We start from the raw sequence: 22,162 nt of genomic DNA on the forward strand, positions 1-22,162 counted from the left end.
CCTGCCCTGAGTCCTCTGCAACAAAATTTTGTTCTATGCACATTTGTTGAACACTGAATGACAATAAAGAGTATCTAAGTCTAACTTTTAAAGTCAGTTCTTAAGCAAATGTGAACATATTCAAAGTATTCAGCTCTATGCATGCATCATCATCACACACCAAAGAAAAGCTCAAATGCTGTGCCCTTCTTGTGACATCTAAAATTTTTCACACAAATCTTCCAAAGTACAGAACCTTTTACCCCCCCCCCCCACAAAAATTTTTATTTTATTTACAACCATTTCCAATATGGGCCATTGGGGTGATGAACTCTGTCCTTTGGAAATTGCTCTAAATCTAAGCCTCGTCTTTTGTGTTGAAAGGAGCCAAATGAGGTTGGTTGGGTAATTCATGAAGGTGACCTTTGGACAGGGCTGGTATGATTTTAATAAGCTGATTTAAATCATGTTTTAAATCCCCGTTTTAAAAAAATCTAAAATTATTTAGTTTTTAGAAATCAGTACTTAAAACATCACCACAATATGAAATCAGTACCATTAATTCATGGTACTTGTACATGCTGTATGTGCACCTTTATGTTTTAACATGTCAATAAAGATTATAGCTAATGATATCATTTGTATAGTCTCATTTAGAAGAGTGACATAAATAAGAATCGAAAAAGTCCATTTAAATCAATAAAAGTTGGTAAAAATAATAAAAAAAATCATGCTTTTTTTTTTTAGAAAAAAAGGTCAATTTTTATTTATTCTTAGCAACCCTGCTTTTGGATATGTTGTTTTTGGAATGAGAGCCCAGAATAGATCCTGCAGGGTTCATATACAGTAGTGTTCAGAATAATAGTGCTATGTGACTAAAAAGATTAATCCAGGTTTTGAGTATATTTCTTCTTGTTACATGGGAAACAAGGTACCAGTAGATTCTGTAGATTCTCACAAATCCAACAAGGCCAAGCATTCATGATATGCACACTCTTAAGGCTATGAAATTGTGCTATTAGTAAAAAAAGAAAAGAAAAGGGGGTGTTCACAATAATAGTAGCATCTGCTGTTGATGCTACAAACTCAAAACTATTATGTTCAAACTGCTTTTTTTAGCAATCGTGTGAACTAAACTAGTATTTAGTTGTATAACCACAGTTTTTCATGATTTCTTCACATCTGCGAGGCATTAATGTTGTTGGTTTGGAACCAAGATTTTGCTCGTTTACTAGTGTGCTTGGGGTCATTGTCTTGTTGAAACACCCATTTCAAGGGCATGTCCTCTTCAGCATAAGGCAACATGACCTCTTCAAGTATTTTGACATATCAAAACTGATCCATGATACCTGGTATGCGATATATAGGCCCAACACCACAGTAGGAGAAGCATGCCCATATCGTGATGCTTGCACCACCATGCTTCACTGTCTTCACTGTGAACTGTGGCTTGAATTCAGAGTTTGGGGGTCATCTCACAAACTGTCTGCGGCCCTTGGACCCAAAAAGAACAATTTTACTCTCATCAGTCCACAAAATATTCCTCCATTTCTCTTTAGGCCAGTTGATGTGTTCTTTGGCAAATTGTAACCTCTTTTGCACATGTCTTTTATTTAACAGAGGGACTTTGCGGGGGATTCTTGCAAATAAATTAGCTTCACATAGGCGTCTTCTGTCACAGCACTTACAGGTAACTCCAGACTGTCTTTGGTCATCCTGGAGCTGATCAATGGGTGAGCCTTTGCCATTCTGGTTATTCTTCTATCCATTTTGATGGTTGTTTTCCATTTTCTTCCATGCGTCTCTGTTTTTTTGGTCCATTTTAAAGCATTGGAGATCATTGTAGATGAACAGCCTTAATGTTTTGCACCTGCGTATAAGTTTTCCCCTCTCCAATCAACTTTTTAATCAAACTACGCTGTTCTTCGGAACAATGTCTTGAACGTCCCATTTTCCTCAGGCTTTCAAAGAGAAACGCATGTTCAACAGGTGCTGGCTTCATCCTTACATAGGGGACACCTGATTCACACCTGTTTGTTCCACAAAATTGACGAACTCACTGACTGAATGCCACACTACTATTATTGTGAACACCCCCTTTTCTACTTTTTTTTTTACTAATAGCCCAATTTCATAGCCTTAAGAGTGTGCATATCATGAATGCTTGGTCTTGTTGGATTTGTGAGAATCTACTGAATCTACTGGTACCTTGTTTCCCATGTAACAATAAGAAATATACTCAAAACCTGGATTAATCTTTTTTGCCACATAGCACTACTATTATTACTATTGGGAGCCGCTCTGATAACACTCATATTTGCCAGAAGATCAAAGAGTTTTGGTTTCACCACTATTTGCATAAGTACAAAGGACAAATTACAGATCTTATTCAATATATGCAATTTTACCTTCCCTGCAGCTCTGCTCAGATCTTTGCTTCCTTCTGCTTTGCTTTACATCTACTTATGCCAGCAGCTGATTTGCATCATATCTACTGATTGTGAGTGAGGGTTTCTTGCCAGTGACACACAGAGGAGGACTGATTGAAAATTGGTTTACTGCCTGGAAACTTCAGAAATACTTTGAAGTTGTGATAAATTGTGAGGGTTTTTTTTTTAGTTCTGATTGAAGCTTCTAAACATGCAGGGTGTATGGTGGACCTGCTCCTTGAGGAAGGTGGAGCTCTGACTTGTTCCCTCACTGTAATGCTCATCATGTATTCACTTTTATCAGCTAACTTTCATCAGCGTTGGCAAGCTAACTAGCTTGCTAACGCTTTCGTTTTTATTTTTTTTATTTTATTTTATTTTATTTTATTTATTTATTTTTTTTTTCTCTTTTAGCACTGTTGTCGTGCGTTATCTGTGCTGCTCCACAGCGTGTTTAGTTGATTTTTATTTTATTTTAGCACCGTTGTCGTGCGTTCGCTGTTGTCGTGCGTTGCCTGTGCTGCTTCATGGCCTGTTTGGTGCCTTGATTGGGGCACTCCTTCTGCTGAATCACCTTTAAATTATTTACACATTATTCACTTTGTGTGTTTTTAGGAATCCGCTAGGTTGCGTAGCTACTAGCTCTTAGCCGATTTAGCATGGCGGCTTCTCCTGTCTCTCCCGTACTTTTCTGCTCTGGGTGTGAAATGTTTAGTTATTCCTCGGCCTCCTTTAGCAGTAACGGTACTTGTAATAAGTGCAGCTTATTCGTAGCTTTGGAGGCCAGGCTGGGCGAATTGGAGACTCGGCTCCGCACCGTGGAAAATTCTACAGCTAGCCAGGCCCCTGTAGTCGGTGCGGACCAAGGTAGCTTAGCCGCCGCTAGTTCCCCCCTGGCAGATCCCGGGCAGTCGGGAAAGCAGGCTGACTGGGTGACTGTGAGGAGGAAGCGTAGCCCTAAACAGAAGCCCCGTGTACACCGTCAACCCGTTCACATCTCTAACCGTTTTTCCCCACTCGACGATACACTCACCGAGGATCAAACTCTGGTTATTGGCGACTCTGTTTTGAGAAATGTGAAGTTAGCGACACCAGCAACCATTGTCAATTGTCTTCCGGGGGCCAGAGCAGGCGACATCGAAGGACATTTGAAATTGCTGGCTAAGGCTAAGCGTAAATTTGGTAAGATTGTAATTCACGTCGGCAGTAATGACACTCGGTTACGCCAATCGGAGGTCACTAAAATTAACATTAAATCGGTGTGTAACTTTGCAAAAACAATGTCGGACTCTGTTGTTTTCTCTGGGCCCCTCCCCAATCAGACCGCATGTTCTCCTTGAATTGCTGGCTGTCTGAGTGGTGTCCAAAAAATGAGGTGGGCTTCATTGATAATTGGCAAAGCTTCTGGGGAAAACCTGGTTTTGTTAGGAGAGACGGCATCCATCCCACTTTAGATGGAGCAGCTCTCATTTCTAGAAATCTGGCCAATTTTCTTGGATCCTCCAAACTGTGACTGTCCAGCGTTGGGACCAGGAGGCAGAGCTGTGGTCTTATACTCCTCTCTGCAGCTTCTCTCCCCCTGCCATCCCCTCGTTGCCCCATCCCCGTAGAGACGGTGCCTGCTCCCAGACCACCAATAACCAGCAAAAATCTATTTAAGCATAAAAATTCAAAAAGAAAAAATAATATAGCACCTTCAATTGCACCACAGACTAAAACAGTTAAATGTGGTCTAGTAAACATTAGGTCTCTCTCTTCTAAGTCCCTGTTGGTAAATGATATAATAATTGATCAACGTATTGATTTATTCTGCCTAACAGAAACCTGGTTACAGCAGGATGAATATGTTAGTTTAAATGAGTCAACACCCCCGAGTCACACTAACTGTCCGAATGCTCGTAGCACGGGCCGTGGCGGAGGATTAGCAGCAATCTTCCATTCCAGCTTATTAATTAATCAAAAACCTAGACAGAGCTTTAATTCATTTGAAAGCTTGTCTCTTAGTCTTGTCCATCCAAATTGGAAGTCCCAAAAACCAGTTTTATTTGTTATTAACTATCGTCCACCTGGTCGTTACTGTGAGTTTCTCTGTGAATTTTCTGACCTTTTGTCTGACTTAGTGCTTAGCTCAGATAAGATAATTATAGTGGGCGATTTTAATATCCACACAGATGCTGAGAATGACAGCCTCAACACTGCATTTAATCTATTATTAGACTCTATCGGCTTTGCTCAAAAAGTAAATGAGTCCACCCACCACTTTAATCATATCTTAGATCTTGTTCTGACTTATGGTATGGAAATAGAAGACTTAACAGTATTCCCTGAAAACTCCCTTCTGTCTGATCATTTTTTAATAACATTTACATTTACCCTGATGGACTACCCTGCAGTGGGCAATAAGTTTCATTACACTAGAAGTCTTTCAGAAAGCGCTGTAACTAGGTTTAAGGATATGATTCCTTCGTTATGTTCTCTAATGTCATATACCAACACAGAGCAGAGTAGTTACCTAAACTCTGTAAGGGAGTTAGAGTATCTCGTCAATAGTTTTACATCCTCTTTGAAGACAACTTTGGATGCTGTAGCTCCTCTGAAAAAGAGAGCTTTAAATCAGAAGTGTCTGACTCCGTGGTATAACTCACAAACTCGTAGCTTAAAGCAGATAACCCGTAAGTTGGAGAGGAAATGGCGTCTCACTAATTTAGAAGATCTTCACTTAGCCTGGAAAAAGAGTTTGTTGCTCTATAAAAAAGCCCTCCGTAAAGCTAGGACATCTTTCTACTCATCACTAATTGAAGAAAATAAGAATAACCTCAGGTTTCTTTTCAGCACTGTAGCTAGGCTGACAAAGAGTCAGAGCTCTATTGAGCTGAGTATTCCATTAACTTTAACTAGTAATGACTTCATGACTTTCTTTGCTAACAAAATTTTGACTATTAGAGAAAAAATTACTCATAACCATCCCAAAGATGTATCGTTATCTTTGGCTGCTTTCAGTGATGCCGGTATTTGGTTAGACTCTTTCTCTCCGGTTGTTCTGTCGGAGTTATTTTCATTGGTTGCTTCGTCCAAACCATCGGCATGTTTATTGGACCCCATTCCTGCCAGGCTGCTCAAGGAAGTCCTACCATTATTTAATGCTTCAATCTTAAATATGATCAATCTATCTTTGTTAGTTGGTTATGTACCACAGGCCTTTAAGGTGGCAGTAATTAAACCATTACTTAAAAAGCCATCACTTGACCCAGCTATCTTAGCTAATTATAGGCCAATTTCCAACCTTCCTTTTCTCTCAAAGATTCTTGAGAGGGTAGTTGTAAAACAGCTAACTGATCACCTGCAGAGGAATGGTCTATTTGAAGAGTTTCAGTCAGGTTTTAGAATTCATCATAGTACAGAAACAGCATTAGTGAAGGTTACAAATGATCTTCTTATGGCTTCGGACAGTGGACTTATCTCTGTGCTTGTTCTGTTGGACCTCAGTGCTGCTTTTGATACTGTTGACCATAAAATTTTATTACAGAGATTAGAGCATGTCATAGGTATTAAAGGCACTGCGCTGCAGTGGTTTGAATCATATTTGTCTAATAGATTACAGTTTGTTCATGTAAATGGGGAATCTTCTTCACAGACTAAAGTTAATTATGGAGTTCCACAAGGTTCTGTGCTAGGACCAATTTTATTCACTTTATACATGCTTCCCTTAGGCAGTATTATTAGACGGTATTGCTTAAATTTTCATTGTTACGCAGATGATACCCAGCTTTATCTATCCATGAAGCCAGAGGATACACACCAATTAGCTAAACTGCTGGATTGTCTTACAGACATAAAGACATGGATGACCTCTAATTTCCTGCTTTTAAACTCAGATAAAACTGAAGTTATTGTACTTGGCCCCACAAATCTTAGAAGCATGGTGTCTAACCAGATCGTTACTCTGGATGGCATTTCCCTGATCCTCTAGTAATACTGTGAGAAATCTTGGAGTCATTTTTGATCAGGATATGTCATTCAAAGCGCATATTAAACAAATATGTAGGACTGCCTTTTTGCATTTACGCAATATCTCTAAAATCAGAAAGGTCTTGTCTCAGAGTGATGCTGAAAAACTAATTCATGCATTTATTTCCTCTAGGCTGGACTATTGTAATTCATTATTATCAGGTTGTCCTAAAAGTTCCCTAAAAAGCCTTCAGTTGGTTCAGAATGCTGCAGCTAGAGTACTGACGGGGACTAGCAGGAGAGAGCATATCTCACCCGTGTTGGCCTCTCTTCATTGGCTTCCTGTTAATTCTAGAATAGAATTTAAAATTCTTCTTCTTACTTATAAGGTTTTGAATAATCAGGTCCCATCTTATCTTAGGGACCTCGTAGTACCATATTACCCCATTAGAGCGCTTCGCTCTCAGACTGCGGGCTTACTTGTAGTTCCTAGGGTTTGTAAGAGTAGAATGGGAGGCAGAGCCTTCAGCTTTCAGGCTCCTCTCCTGTGGAACCAGCTCCCAATTCAGATCAGGGAGACAGATACCCTCTCTACTTTTAAGATTAGGCTTAAAACTTTCCTTTTCGCTAAGGCTTATAGTTAGGGCTGGATCGGGTGACCCTGGACCATCCCTTGGTTATGCTGCTTTAGACGTAGATTGTGGGGGTGTTCCCATGATGCACTGTTTCTTTCTCTTTTTGCTCCGTATGCATCACTCTGCATTTAATCATTAGTGATCGATCTCTGCCCCCCTTCACGGCATGTCTTTTTCCTGTTTTTTTCCCTCAGCCCCAACCAGTCTCAGCAGAAGACTGCCCCTCCCTGAGCCTGGTTCTGCTGGAGGTTTCTTCCTGTTAAAAGGGAGTTTTTCCTTCCCACTGTTGCCAAGTGCTTGCTCATAGGGGGTCGTTTTGACCGTTGGGGTTTTTCATAATTATTGTATGGCCTTGCCTTACAATATGGAGCGCCTTGGGGCAACTGTTTGTTGTGATTTGGTGCTATATAAGAAAAAAGTTGATTGATGGTTGATTGATCATTTACAGTAACATGTCAACCATCCTAACCAGCCCAGGTCTGAAGAGTTTTCTTTGATGTGAGGAAAGTCAGTTGACAATCTGCATAAATGCATCTCGGAGATGCAGATATTTGAACATCATTCAAAATTTCCATTTATTTGTGCAAACAGTAAAGTGATAGGTTGCATTTTCCTTTTTAAAACAAACAGAAGTTTGAGACACTTCACCACCTGTCATAACAGACAACAACGGGTGTTGAAAAATAGACAAATAAATAAATATGAATGAATGAAAAACTTAACATTCAGTTTATGAACCATAAAGACACTAAGTTCTTCTTTAGATGGTGTGCACTTATAGCGCTGCAGTAAACCTTAGAAAGAGGTCTGTATATTTGACTTAAGCCCTCCCCCAGTGGCGGTTCTACACTGAATTACTCCCCGAGCGACACTCTGTCCAAGCCCCCCCCCCCCCCCCAAAAAAAGACTAAATTTTTGCACAAACAGCAATTTATTATATTTATTATTATTATATTATTAATATTTTAGAAGTGTCCCTGAAATTGCAATTCAAACTGACATCAAAAGCCTGAAGGCTACAATATAACTCCAAAACAAAACATCCATGAATTGCAAATTTGAATAAACATGTCTTACATTAGACACTTTATCTTTTTTGTCTTTCAGGGAGGAACAATTAGCTCTTTTATTAAGGTACATATTTGTCTCAACATTTAGCTAAATATTTAGCTTGATGTTTGTACATATTAGACTAAATGTGTAAATACTTAGCATTAATTAATCTGCTGAAGTTTTAGGTTTGACAGAAATTTGATCATGTAGTGTTTTGCCTTTTTTTTCCCCTCCAAATTTTTGATCTTCAAATCAAATCAAATCAATTTTATTTATATAGCGCCAAATCACAACAAACAGTTGCCCCAAGGCGCTTTATATTGTAAGGCAAAGCCATACAATAATTACGGAAAAACCCCAACGGTCAAAACAACCCCCTGTGAGCAAGCACTTGGCAACAGTGGGAAGGAAAAACTCCCTTTTAACAGGAAGAAACCTCCAGCAGAACCAGGCTCAGGGAGGGGCAGTCTTCTGCTGGGACTGGTTGGGGCTGAGGGAGAGAACCAGGAAAAGACATGCTGTGGAGGGGAGCAGAGATCAGTCACTAATGATTAAATGCAGAGTGGTGCATACAGAGCAAAAAGAGAAAGAAACACTCAGTGCATCATGGGAACCCCCCAGCAGTCTAAGTCTATAGCAGCATAACTAAGGGATGGTTCAGGGTCACCTGATCCAGCCCTAACTATAAGCTCTTCATCTGTGGAACAAACAAAAATCTAACCTGAAATGTTACTAGCGTTCCCATGCCAATGAAATCAAATGTGATTCTTTTTCTCCATTAAATAAATCAATTAATTATGCTGATAAGCCTAATTTTAAATTTCATTATCATTGTTCTTCTTATTATTACTTTGTCGGTGTACATAACAACAAAAAGAGTTGCCAGCTGCTGGAAAATTATTATTATTAAACACACTCTTGCAGGCACAAAAAAGGGTCAGATTCAGTCACTTCACCTTGTAATGTGAACACAGCCGTCTTTACAAATAGGCAGACTGTCCTTTATGTAAACTTTTCCCCCACTTGTGGGGGAAAAGTTTACATACCCATCTGCCTGCTTTCAAACGCCTTTCATTTTATAAACTGGCTGCCTGCCTCGTTTGCTGCATGATCAACAGAGAAATGTGGCTCAGAGTTCTGGTTCTGTGCTGCGTCCTAAGTGCACAGAGCCAAAGTGGAGCAGATGGGAGGACAGCGCCTGTCCCTGGTTTCCTGCCGCACACAGAGAGAATTCGGCTGTGCCCAGCTCGGGATAAAGCTGAATCCTCCGTTCTCTTTCTTTCACCATCTCACCGCTTCAGCCAGCAGGGGCGCCTACAGTGGGCGCCAATTTGCCAATTCTACACACAGTGACAAGAAAACCATTTTGCGGTGGACATGATTTTTTTTTTTTTTTTAGTGCTCATCCCATCTGTGCCGCACTTCCATAAATGCCGCCCAGGGGAACGGCCCGCATGGCCCATATCAAAAACCGCCACTGCCCTTCCCGCTGTCCAACAAATCACAACCATATTTTTCTGGATATGGTTGTGAAAATATTTGAATTGTTTCAAGCTCTTTTTGCTTGGATTTGAGTGCGTGGGTTTTCACTTTTTGCTCCTCCAAGGCAAGGAGCAGAAAAATATGCATGCCACTGTCATTTTTGAGCGGTACGCATCATAAAGGTGTCACACTGACCCTAACTTCAGGAAATATGTCAAGAATTTCGATTTAACAAAGTACAGACCTGAACATACGTATTTAAAATGACCATGAAAACACTTTTTCAATGTATATGGTGTAAGGAAACTGTTAGGCTCCAGCCTCACATTCTTTATTATATATTTGGAGCTAATAAGAGTGATGAAGTGAGATTTTCCCATTTCTGTCTTTCAGTCATAGTAAGAAGAACCTGTATTTTGTGTAGCCCATTATCAATCGTGTACCCTAACATAATGAGATTATGAGTGATGAACCAGAGAAGAAATCTTGTTCTCTAGACAAAGACAAATGTGTGATTTGTTCCAAAGCCCCTGGGACTAGGAAAGGCAAAGCTCCTGTAGTGAATAACACTATTTTTGTTGCTTCTCAAACACAGAATGATAAGGTTTTAAGAGCACTCTCTCCCTACGAAGAATTACACAGTCTTTTTTTTTTTTGGAAGTACACGAAGTTGGTGAACAGCCTCGCGAATGACATCATCAGAATTATTTTTGGACTCCAATTTAAAGTCCGTGTTGGATTGTTGATGTCACAGCAGCAGTGACGCACCAAAGCTGAACAAATTTCTAACGTGATTTTTTTGCTGGAGTGAAGAAGTGCACAAACTTTCTTTTTTTGGAAGTACACAAAGTCAGCGGAGTGACACACCAAAATGTAATTCCCTTTTCTGTTTATAAATTGATATAATATCAAAATTGAGTTCAGGTGCATCCTGTTTCCACTGAGCATTCTTGAGATGTTTCTAACAGCTTAATTGGAGTCCACTTGGGGTAAATTCAGTTGATTGGACATAATTTGGAAAGGTACACACCTGTCTACATATAAGGTTCCACATATATAAGGTTCCACAGACAGGACATGTCAGAGCTCAAACCAAGCATGAAGTCAAAGGAATTGTTTGCAGACCTCCAAGACTGGATTGTCTCAAGGCACAAATCTGGGGAATGGTACAGAAACATTTCTGCTGCTTTGAAGGTCCCAGTGAACACAGTGGCCTCCATCATCCATAAATGGAAGACGTTCGAATCCAGCAGAACTCTTCCTGCAGCTGGCTGTCTAAACTGAGTGATTGGGGGAGAAGGACCTTAGTCTGGGAGGTGACCAAGAACCCGATGGTCACTCTGTCAGAGCTCCAGCATTCCTCTATGGAAAACCTTCCAGAAGGACAACCATTTCTGTAGCCAATCAGGCCAATATGGTAGAGTGGCCAGACAGAAGCCACTCCTAAGTAAAAGGCACATGGCAGCCTGCCTGGAATTTGTCAAAAGACACCTGATGGACTCTCAGACCATGAGAAACAAAATTCTCAGGTCTGATGAGACAAAGACTGAACTCTTTGGCGTGAATGCCAGGTGTCATGTTTGGAAGAAACCAGGCACCATCCCTACAGTGAAGCAAGGTAGTGGCAGCATCACGCTGCGGGAAGGTTTATCAGTGGCAGGAACTGAGAGACAAGTCAGGATTGAGGGAAAGATGAATGCAGCAATTAGGGCTGAAATGATTACACTATGTAACAAATTTTTATTTTTGTTTTGTTCCTGGGTACACAGTGTGTTTTCTTAACCTGTTATGCCTTAAATAAATAGAAAATAGCTGTTATTCCACAGAAACTTTGCTTCTGTGATCAGGACAATGATATTTTGAAATTTGTCTGTTTTCAAGAATATTCTCGATTCGCCTTCACTACTACTGAGTAGTCTTCTAGAATATTCTTGAACTGCTAGAACTGTCCAGAATTTTCTAGAAATTTCCAGAATTATCTAGAAATTTCAAGAAACTTTTAGAACTTTCTAGAACGTAAAAAAAAAAAAAAAAAAAAAAAATCAAAGTTTGTGCTGAATGTAGTCATTTTCCATAGACTTTAGACATAAGCAGTTGAAATATAACACTTAGAAGCCATTAACAAAAATGGTGTTACAGTGTTATTCGAGTAACTCGAATAATTCGATTACAAAAAATGGGGGGGGGGGGGGAGTGCTTCATGTAATGTTTTGAGAACAAAGCACATTTCCGAAAATAAATAAAAGTACTTCATTTAGTCATATCTGTAGTCAGTTTGGGTAAATTGTTGGAGTCATTTTGGGTCAGTCTGAGTCAGTTTGGGTAAATCATCGCACCGCTGTGCTCACGTTCGCGTGCAGCCTGACTGACTGAGGATTACACCGGCCGCCTGTGCTTAAGCCCCTTTCACCCCGGGGCTGCTCCCAGTTGCGTCATGTGTCATCATGACGACACCGCGTGGAAGCAACCCAGTGCAGAGACGATGCGGCTCGGCGCCACAACAGCGCAAGGGACGCAAAAGATGAAGCAAATCGGACACCAAAAATTAAACATGTTTAATTTTTCTTTGCGTCCTCTGCTCGACGCAGAATTAAGTGGTTTCAGCGCAAGTCCGAGCAACAGGATGGTACTGAACGTGACTGGAAGCAATACCCTCACAATACAACATTACCCAAGGCCAATTTATGATTCCTGCTGTGTTCCATTGTTCCCGCAGTATAAATCATGCAGGATTGTTTTTATACTGTGTATACAATGCAGTGAAAACTACACGCTTAAAAAAGCGAACAGAAAAAAAAAGCTCCTCGCTCTTCTCTCACAAAAGTGTTCAAATAAAATAAATTCCATAAGTCCAGCTCACAGACTGATTGCCAGAGACAGGACATGTTCACATCCAGTAAAAAGTCCGGACATCTCCAGTCCACTCAGAAACGATTCGTTCACACATGCACATGTGAACAATTAAAAGAAAGACAAAATGAGGCTGGCTGCGCTCCTCGCTCTCCCCTCAAACTCTCTCATCGTGTTAAATAAAGGACATAAGTCCTGCTCACAGACCAATTGCCAGAGACAGGACATGTCCACATCCAGTAAAATGTCCGGACAGCTCCAGTCCACTCACAGATGGTTTGTTCACGCGCACACATGTGAACAATTAAAAGAAAGGAAAAAAACGGTCTGGCTGCAGGCAGTTTCTCACTCTCCCCTCAAACTCTAATCATCGTGTCAACACACAAAAAAGGACATAAGTCCTGCTCACAGACTGATTGCCAGAGACAGAACATGTCCACATCAAGTATAACTCCAGACATCTCCACATTTACTCACGGACGGTTCATTCACCTGCACGCGCATCTCGCGGTCACAGGAGGAAAGATAAACTATAACAGAACTCAGAGCGCAGACCTGCAGCCCTGCACAAGAACAAATATAAACTAGAAGAGAAATTAGAAGAGAAATCAGAGTGCACAGTCTGCCTGCAGCCAAACTGTGCACTCTGATTTCTCTGTGCAGAGAACCTGCAGGCCGCGTTCTCACCTCCTCTCTGCCCCCTGCTGCGCACACCTGACACAGATATTTCTGCGTCGTCATGATGCCACAGGAAGCAACTCGAAGCAGGTCCGGTGTGAAAGGGGCTTTACAGTCCAGTGTCAGGGGAATGCTCAGCTCTTGACACTGGGAAACTTGTAAAGATGTGATAAAATAAATAATTACCCAGGAAAACAGACAGGGATACACTAAATTTGACAATCTGCGTGATGGCGCAGCAACATTGTGCCATTGCTTAGGGAGAGCCCTGGACTACTGATGTTTAAAAACGCAAAAGTACTTTTTATGTGATTACTCGATTAATCGCCAGAATAATCGATAGAATACTTGATTACTAAAATAACTGATAGCTGCAGCCCTAGCAGCAATGTACAGAGACATCCTAGATTAAAACATGCTCCAGAGCACTCTTGACCTCAGACTGGGGTGACAGTTCATCTTTCAGCAGGACAATGACCCTCAGCCAAGATATCAAAGGAGTGGATTCAGGACAACTCTGTGAATATCCTTGAGTGGCCCAGCCAGATCCCAGACCTGAATCTGATTGAACATCTCTGGAGAGATCTGAAAATGGCTGCGCACCGACACTCCCCATCCAACCTGATGGAGCTTGAAAGGTGCTGCAAAGAGAAATGGGCAAAACTGCCCAAAGACAGGTGCACCAAGCTTGTGGCATCATATTCATGTCACTTGGTATTTGCATAAAGTAGACCTGAAGTCTACTTTATGCAAATACTGACTTCAAGTCTATTTTACGCAAATACTGACTTCAGCTCTCTTTTGGCCCCACCCAGCTGGTGGCAGAGTGACCGTTGTTTCTTGCCGCTGGAAGATGCCCACTCTGATTGAAAAATGAATGGCAAGTCACATGTAGCTAATGTGAACGTAGCTTAAGATGTTATTGGTCCATACTGATGTTGTGTATCAGTACATTTGGAGGGAAGTGTTGGATTTACATGAGTTAAAGATGTGTGTCAGTTACACATGATCAGAATCAAATCAAATCAAATCAGTTTTATTTATATAGCGCCAAATCACAACAAACAGTTGCCCCAAGGCGCTTTATATTGTAAGGCAAAAGCCATACAATAATTACAGAAAAACCCCAACGGTCAAAACGACCCCCTGTGAGCAAGCACTTGGCGACAGTGGGAAGGAAAAACTCCCTTTTAACAGGAAGAAACCTCCAGCAGAACCAGGCTCAGGGAGGGGCAGTCTTCTGCTGGGACTGGTTGGGGCTGAGGGGAGAGAATCAGGAAAAAGACATGCTGTGGAAGACAGCAGAGATCAATCACTAATGATTAAATGCAGAGTGGTGCATACAGAGCAAAAAGAGAAAGAAACACTCAGTGCATCATGGGAACCCCCCAGCAGTCTAAGTCTATAGCAGCATAACTAAGGGATGGTTCAGGGTCACCTGATCCAGCCCTAACTATAAGCTTTAGCAAAAAGGAAAGTTTTAAGCCTAATCTTAAAAGTAGAGAGGGTGTCTGTCTCCCTGATCCGAATTGGGAGCTGGTTCCACAGGAGAGGAGCCTGAAAGCTGAAGGCTCTGCCATTCTACTCTTAAAAACCCTAGGAACTACAAGTAAGCCTGCAGTCTGAGAGCGAAGCGCTCTATTGGGGTGATATGGTACTATGAGGTCCCTAAGATAAGATGGGACATGAGGTCCATAAGATAAGATGGGACATGATTATTCAAAACCTTATATGTAAGAAGAAGAATTTTAAATTCTAATCTAGAATTAACAGGAAGCCAATGAAGAGAGGCCAATATGGGTGAAATATGCTCTCTCATTCTAGTCCCCGTCAGTACTCTAGCTGCAGCATTTTGAATTAACTGAAGGCTTTTCAGGGAACTTTTAGGACAACCTGATAATAATGAATTACAATAGTCCAGCCTAGAGGAAATAAATGCATGAATTTGTTTTTCAGCATCACTCTGAGACAAGACCTTTCTAATTTTAGAGATATTGCACAAATGCTACATATTTGCTTAATATGCGCATTGAAGGACATATCCTGATCAAAAATGACTCCAAGATTTCTCACAGTATTACTAGAGGTCAGGGCAATGTCATCCAGAGTAAGGATCTGGTTAGACACCATGTTTCTAAGATTTGTGAGGCCAAGTACAATAACTTCAGTTTTATCTGAATTTAAAAGCAGGAAATTAGAGGTCATCCATGTCTTTATGTCTGTAAGACATTCCTGCAGTTTAACTAATTGGTGTGTGTCCTCTGGCTTCATGGATAGATAAAGCTGGGTATCATCTGCGTAACAATGAAAATTTAAGCAATGCTTTCTAATAATACTGCCTAAGGGAAACATGTATAAAGTGAATAAAATTGGTCCTAGCACAGAACCTTGTGGAACTCCATAATTAACCTTAGTCTGTGAAGAAGACTCCCCATTTACGTGAACAAATTGTAATCTATTAGATAAATATGATTCAAACCACCGCAGCGCAGTGCCTTTAATACCTATGGCATACTCTAATCTCTGTAATAAAATTTTATGGTCAACAGTATCAAAAGCAGCACTGAGGTCTAACAGGACAAGCACAGAGATGAGTCCACTGTCTGAGGCCATAAGAAGATCATTTGTAACCTTCACTAATGCTGTTTCTGTACTATGATCAATTCTAAAACCTGTCTGAAACTCTTCAAATAGACCATTCCTCTGCAGATGATCAGTTAGCTGTTTTACAACTACCCTTTCAAGAATTTTTGAGAGAAAAGGAAGGCTGGAGATTGGCTTATAATTAGCTAAGATAGCTGGGTCAAGTGATGGCTTTTTAAGTAATGGTTTAATTACTGCCACCTTAAAAGCCTGAGGTACATAGCTAACTAATAAAGATAGATTGATCATATTTAAGATCGAAGCATTAATTAATGGTAGGGCTTCCTTGAGTAGCCTGGTAGGAATGGGGTCTAACAGACATGTTGATGGTTTGGAGGAAGTAACTAATGAAAATAACTCAGACAGAACAATTGGAGAGAAAGAGTCTAACCAAATACCAGCATTACTGAAAGCAGCCAAAGATAACAATATGTCTTTGGGATGGTTATGAGTAATTTTTTCTCTAATAGTTAAAATTTTATTAGCAAAGAAAGTCATGAAGTCATTACTAGTTAAAGTTAAAGGAATACTCGACTCAATAGAGCTCTGACTCTTTGTCAGCCTGGCTACAGTGCTGAAAAGAAACCTGGGGTTGTTCTTATTTTCTTCAATTAGTGATGAGTAGTAAGATGTCCTAGCTTTACGGAGGGCTTTTTTATAGAGCAACAGACTCTTTTTCCAGGCTAAGTGAAGATCTTCTAAATTAGTGAGACGCCATTTCCTCTCCAATTTACGGGTTATCTGCTTTAAGCTGCGAGTTTGTGAGTTATACCACAGAGTCAGGCACTTCTGATTTAAGGCTCTCTTTTTCAGAGGAGCTACAGCATCCAAAGTTGTGCTCAATGAGGATGTAAAACTATTGACGAGATAATCTATCTCACTCACAGAGTTTAGGTAGCTACTCTGCACTGTGCTGGTATATGGCATTGGAGAACATAACAAAGAAGGAATCATATCCTTAAACCAAGTTACAGCGCTTTCCGAAAGACTTCTAGTGTAATGAAACTTATTCCCCACTGCTGGGTAGTCCATTAAAGTAAATGCAAACGTTATTAAGAAATGATCAGACAGAAGGGGGTTTTCAGGGAATATTGTTAAGTCTTCAATTTCCATACCATAAGTCAGAACAAGATCTAAAGTATGGTTAAAGTGGTGGGTGGACTCATTTACATTTTGAGCAAAGCCAATTGAGTCTAATAATAGATTAAATGCAGTGTTGAGGCTGTCATTCTCAGCATCTGTGTGGATATTAAAATCGCCCACTATAATTATCTTATCTGAGCTAAGGACTAAGTCAGACAAAAGGTCTGAAAATTCACAGAGAAACTCACAGTAACGACCAGGTGGACGATAGATAACAACAAATAAAACTGGTTTTTGGGACTTCCAATTTGGATGGACAAGACTAAGAGTCAAGCTTTCAAATGAATTAAAGCTCTGTCTGGGTTTTTGATTAATTAATAAGCTGGAGTGGAAGATTGCTGCTAATCCTGCCCCTCGGCCCGTGCTACGAGCATTCTGACAATTAGTGTGACTCGGGGGTGCTGACTCATTTAAACTAACATATTCATCCTGCTGTAACCAGGTTTCTGTAAGGCAGAAGAAATCAATATGTTGATCAATTATTATATCATTTACTAACAGGGACTTAGAAGAGAGAGACCTAATGTTTAATAAACCACATTTAACTGTTTTAGTCTGTGGTGCAGTTGAAGGTACTATATTATTTTTTCTTTTTGAATTTTTATGCTTAAATAGATTTTTACTGGTTGTTGGTGGTCTGGGAGCAGGCACCGTCTCTACGCGGATGGGGTATTGGGGGGATGGCAGGGGGAGAGAAGCTGCAGAGAGGTGTGTAAGACTACAACTCTGCTTCCTGGTCCCAACCCTGGATAGTCACGGTTTGGAGGGTTTAATAAAATTGGCCAGATTTCTAGAAATGAGAGCTGCTCCATCCAAAGTGGGATGGATGCCGTCTCTCCTAACAAGACCAGGTTTTCCCCAGAAGCTTTGCCAATTATCTATGAAGCCTACCTCATTTTTTGGACACCACTCAGACAGCCAGCAATTCAAGGAGAACATGCGGCTAAACATGTCACTCCCGGTCCGATTGGGGAGGGGCCCAGAGAAAACTACAGAGTCCGACATTGTTTTTGCAAAGTTACACACCAATTCAATGTTAATTTTAGTGACCTCCGATTGGCGTAACCGGGTGTCATTACTGCCGACGTGAATTACAATCTTACCAAATTTACGCTTAGCCTTAGCCAGCAGTTTCAAATTTCCTTCAATGTCGCCTGCTCTGGCCCCCAGAAGACAATTGACTATGGTTGCTGGTGTCGCTAACTTCACATTTCTCAAAACAGAGTCGCCAATAACCAGAGTTTGTTCCTCGGCGGGTGTGTCGTTGAGTGGGGAAAAACAGTTAGAGATGTAAACGGGTTGGTGGTGTACAGGGGGCTTCTGTTTAGGACTACGCTTCCTCCTCACAGTCACCCAGCCGGCCTGCTTTCCCGGCTGCTCGGGATCTGCTGGGGGACAGCTAACGGCGGCTAAGCTACCTTGGTCCGCACCAACTACAGGGGCCTGGCTAGCTGTAAGATTTTCCAAGGTGCGGAGCCGAATCTCCAATTCGCCCAGCCTGACGTCCAAAGCTACGAATAAGCTACACTTATTATAAGTACCATTACTGCTAAAGGAGGCTGAGGAATAACTAAACATTTCACAACCAGAGCAGAAAAGTGCAGGAAAGACAGGAGAAGCCACCATGCTAAACCGGCTAAGAGCTAGTAGCTGGTTAGTAACCCTAACCCTAACCCTAACCCTAAAAACACACAAAGTGAATAATGTGTAAATAATTTAGAGGTGATTCAGCAGAGGGAGTGCTTTAGTTAAGGCACGTGAAGATTACACTGTGAAACAAATCGTTATCTAGTTATCTAGTTATCAATCTAACTACACAGATTAAACAGCTAACAGATACAGCAAAGCACCGCCGTGCTCCGGAACAGGAAGTGATACAATACCGCAGTGAGAGCCAACCACCAGTAGAGGCAAGCAAGAATGTGACCAAATAACTGTTTCTGAAACATAAAATTATTACACATTCTGATCACGTGCATCCGACGCACATATTTAACTCAGGCTTCCTTTGTTTCCATTTATTGTGTCTTACTCTTGTTTGCTAGAGTCCACATTTACATCCTCATAAGTACTTGATCAGTGGCAGAGTGTCCCTCTAGACATCTGTGTATAAATCATCTGTAATAAATGCTGGATGTGATGAAGCCACTGACAAATCACATGAATATTTCCGAAGATGTGTCTGTGTAATCCTATCAGATTGACTCACATCAATCTGGACATGATCCTCTGCACCGAAAGAGGAGTCGGTTAACATCTCGTCTTCTGTGCTGCATGTGATAAAGCGTATCATTGGTTCAGCCAGTCATCACTGCAGCAAATCAAAGCGGACACAAAAGGCACAGGTTCACACAGGGGCCGTCTGTGTTAGGTCAGGGCATGTAACTGACCAGAAGAGCAAGTCAGCCACTACTGGAAATAGCTTCTCAACAAATTACACACACACAGAAGACTATTTTTTCCCAAAACATAGGGCTAAAAGAGAAGCCTGTGTGGCAGAGGAGCTGCTATTTCTGTTTCCCACAAAGACAAATATTCTGCCTTGAGGGAAAGTAGTAAGGACCCAGAACACCACCAGAGGAACACACAAAGTACGTTCCACCACTTACTGACATGGTCAACAGGGAATGCAAACCTCAGAATGTAACTGGGTTTATTCTGATCATATTAAATTTTGCAGAGAACAAAGTTCCATGTTCTGGGATCTTGGTGCTCCTCGTCTCACTCTATGGGTTGGAGACTTTGATGCTAACCACTGACCTAAAAATAAAATGACTGGACGTCTTTGGTACTTTGTCTCTTTGGAGGATCCTTGGGTACCACTGAAATGACTCCATGTCAAAGGAGCAGTTACTTAGGGACACGAGTGAGGAGGATCACTTGCACTGTGAGGGAATGTCGGCTCCATTAATTTGGTCATGTGGCACGTGTCTCTGTGCATGATCCAGCATGCAGCTGCATCAGTATTATGGACACTAGTAAATAGAAAAGTCCAAGGGGGGCGCCAATGTTTCACCTTAGCTACAGCAGAGAGGTGGCTATTTTCAAGTGGTGGGGATCAGACATCTGTCTGAATGGTAAACGAAAATAGAAATTGCTGTCAGTTGCAAGAGTATCATAACTGAAGCCTAAAGAAACCAGAGGGTTTATTATTTGAACTTTAGAATACCACTGTGCTGCCAGCCCTGTAACTACATTCACAATTTATTTTGTGAAGGCAGCAAAGGTTGCAAATGTCTGGAGAGGTACATTTGCAATAGGAAATGGGTGTGTACTTTGATGTGAAACTCTGAAATTGCACACTGAGTGGCTGTGGTCCACTAGTGCATCTTATCCGGTTGTTAAGTGTGACGTAATGCATCATGTGATTTTCAACTTCCGGCTCCAAACAAAAAAGGCGTGCTGTCATTAACATTGAGAACTGCACTGAGACGATCTGATCACGCTGCACTTACACCGTTGCACATGGACAACAGCATTAACATCGCAACATAAAACTCTTTGTATGTTGAGGATTTTCAGTTTAGCAGTATAAGTTTTTTTGCAGCAACCATGCCAGTGCTAAGAACCTGCTTATGATGGGGCGGGAGGGGCCCTGTTTCGTCTGAGCAGACAAATAGTGCTAGAGTCCAGTCGGGCTGGATGTTCCTTTGAAGATGAACTGTAAACCAATTGAATATATGGGACCAAAAGTTATGTAATGCTGGACATTGCCAGAAAAGATGAAATAGTGAACCCTCCTCCGTGCCACACCTAGCACACAAGGGGGAGCATGATTCATATATCTTACTAAGTTTGACTTTTGAAAAGTGCAGCCTGTGAATGACTTTGAATTGGATCAATCTGTACCTGCAACTAATAGAGCATTTATGTATGCCCGACAGGCTCTTCTCCCAAAGTTCCACGCTCACTGGAAATCCTGACTCCCTGGCCCAGGCTTCTTTGAGATTGCCTGTATTTGTAGGTGTGGTAAGAACATTCATGAAACGGGAGATTAAGCGTTTGGTGTCTGGACGTAGCAAAAGTAAATCATAGAGAATATGACCCTTTGGTTTAATCAGAAATTCTGGATGGGACTCCCGAACAAAGTTCCTGACCTGAAGGTAACGGTAAAAATGTGTCTGAGGAAGGTTGAATTTCGTCTGGAGCTCAAGAAATGAGGCAAATTTATTCCCAATGTAAAGATCTCCAATACAACAAAGTCCTCGCCTTTTCCAATCTAAAAACATGGGTCCATTAGACCGGGTTTGAATGCATGATTACGTGAGATCGGAGTATAAATGGAAAAGATTGGGAGTTTGAATACCTTTTAAACTTGGTTCAGGATCTTGAGGGAATTTCTCAGAACAAAATTTTTATTGAGCAAGGGAGGGTGAGTTTGAGAAAACAAAAGCGCCGGAAGAGATGTGTTAGAGACTGAGGTTGCTTCAATTTTCAGCCAAAGGGGATAGATATCTGACCAGTCATCATCGGGGAGGCTTTGCTGCCAAAACATAAGAGCCCTTAAATTTGCAGCCCAGTAGTAATGCCTGAAATTGGGGAGACCAAGACCACCGTTGGCCGCATTTTTCTTAAATGCAATTTAGAAATGCGTGGCGGTTTCTTTGTCCAAACAAATGAAAGAATTACTGAGTCAAGTAATTTAAAGAAAGAAGGTGGTAAGCTAACAGGAAGATTTTGAAAAAGATATAAGAACCTAGGAAGCACCACCATTTTTATTGCATTGATATGACCAATCATAGAGAGGGGCAGCAGATCCCACTTGCAGACTACGTTTTTTTAGGTTTTCTACCATGTCCAGAAAATTCAGTTTGACTAGAAGATTGGGATTTCTAGGAATGTTTAGACCAAGATACTTTATGTGAGTGGTAGCTTGTTTAAATGGCAGAGAGCTTAAGAAAGCGGGGCACAGACTGTCTGCGAGCGGCAAAAATTCACTTTTAGTCCAGTTGATTGTATATCCTGAAAATTTACTGAAAGAGTTGATACAATCTAGAAGGTTAGGGACTGAAACTACGGGATCTGAGATGCAGATCAGTAAATCATCAGCATACAAATTTACGAGACATTCAACATTGCCGAAGGTGATGCCCTGAATACCAGGGTGGCTCCTTATCAGAATTGCAAGCGGTTCAAGCATGATATCAAAAAGAAGGGAAGAAAGGGGGTCACCTTGCCTTACACCCCGCTGCAAGTTAAAAGGTTGTGACTTATCCAAGTTGGTGAGAATTGAAGAAATCGGTTTAGAATAAATTATTTTAACCCAGTCAATAAATGTAGCACCAATGCCAAACATAAATGACCATTCAATTTGATCGAACG

General features: G+C 41.1%; 1 protein-coding gene across 1 annotated transcript in view; it reads right to left on the reverse strand.

Moving 5' to 3' along the window:
- Positions 1–22,162, reverse strand: part of LOC117503559 (myocyte-specific enhancer factor 2A-like) — a 120,667-nt gene that overhangs the window by 92,032 nt on the left and 6,473 nt on the right. Inside the window, exon 2 of the mRNA XM_034162821.1 lies at positions 2,704–2,712. The gene's annotated coding sequence lies outside the window, so the exon portion shown is untranslated. The remainder of the gene's footprint in view (positions 1–2,703; positions 2,713–22,162) is intronic.

The sequence above is a fragment of the Thalassophryne amazonica genome, chromosome 2, assembly GCF_902500255.1.
Source record: "Thalassophryne amazonica chromosome 2, fThaAma1.1, whole genome shotgun sequence".
Classification (NCBI taxonomy): domain Eukaryota; kingdom Metazoa; phylum Chordata; class Actinopteri; order Batrachoidiformes; family Batrachoididae; genus Thalassophryne; species Thalassophryne amazonica.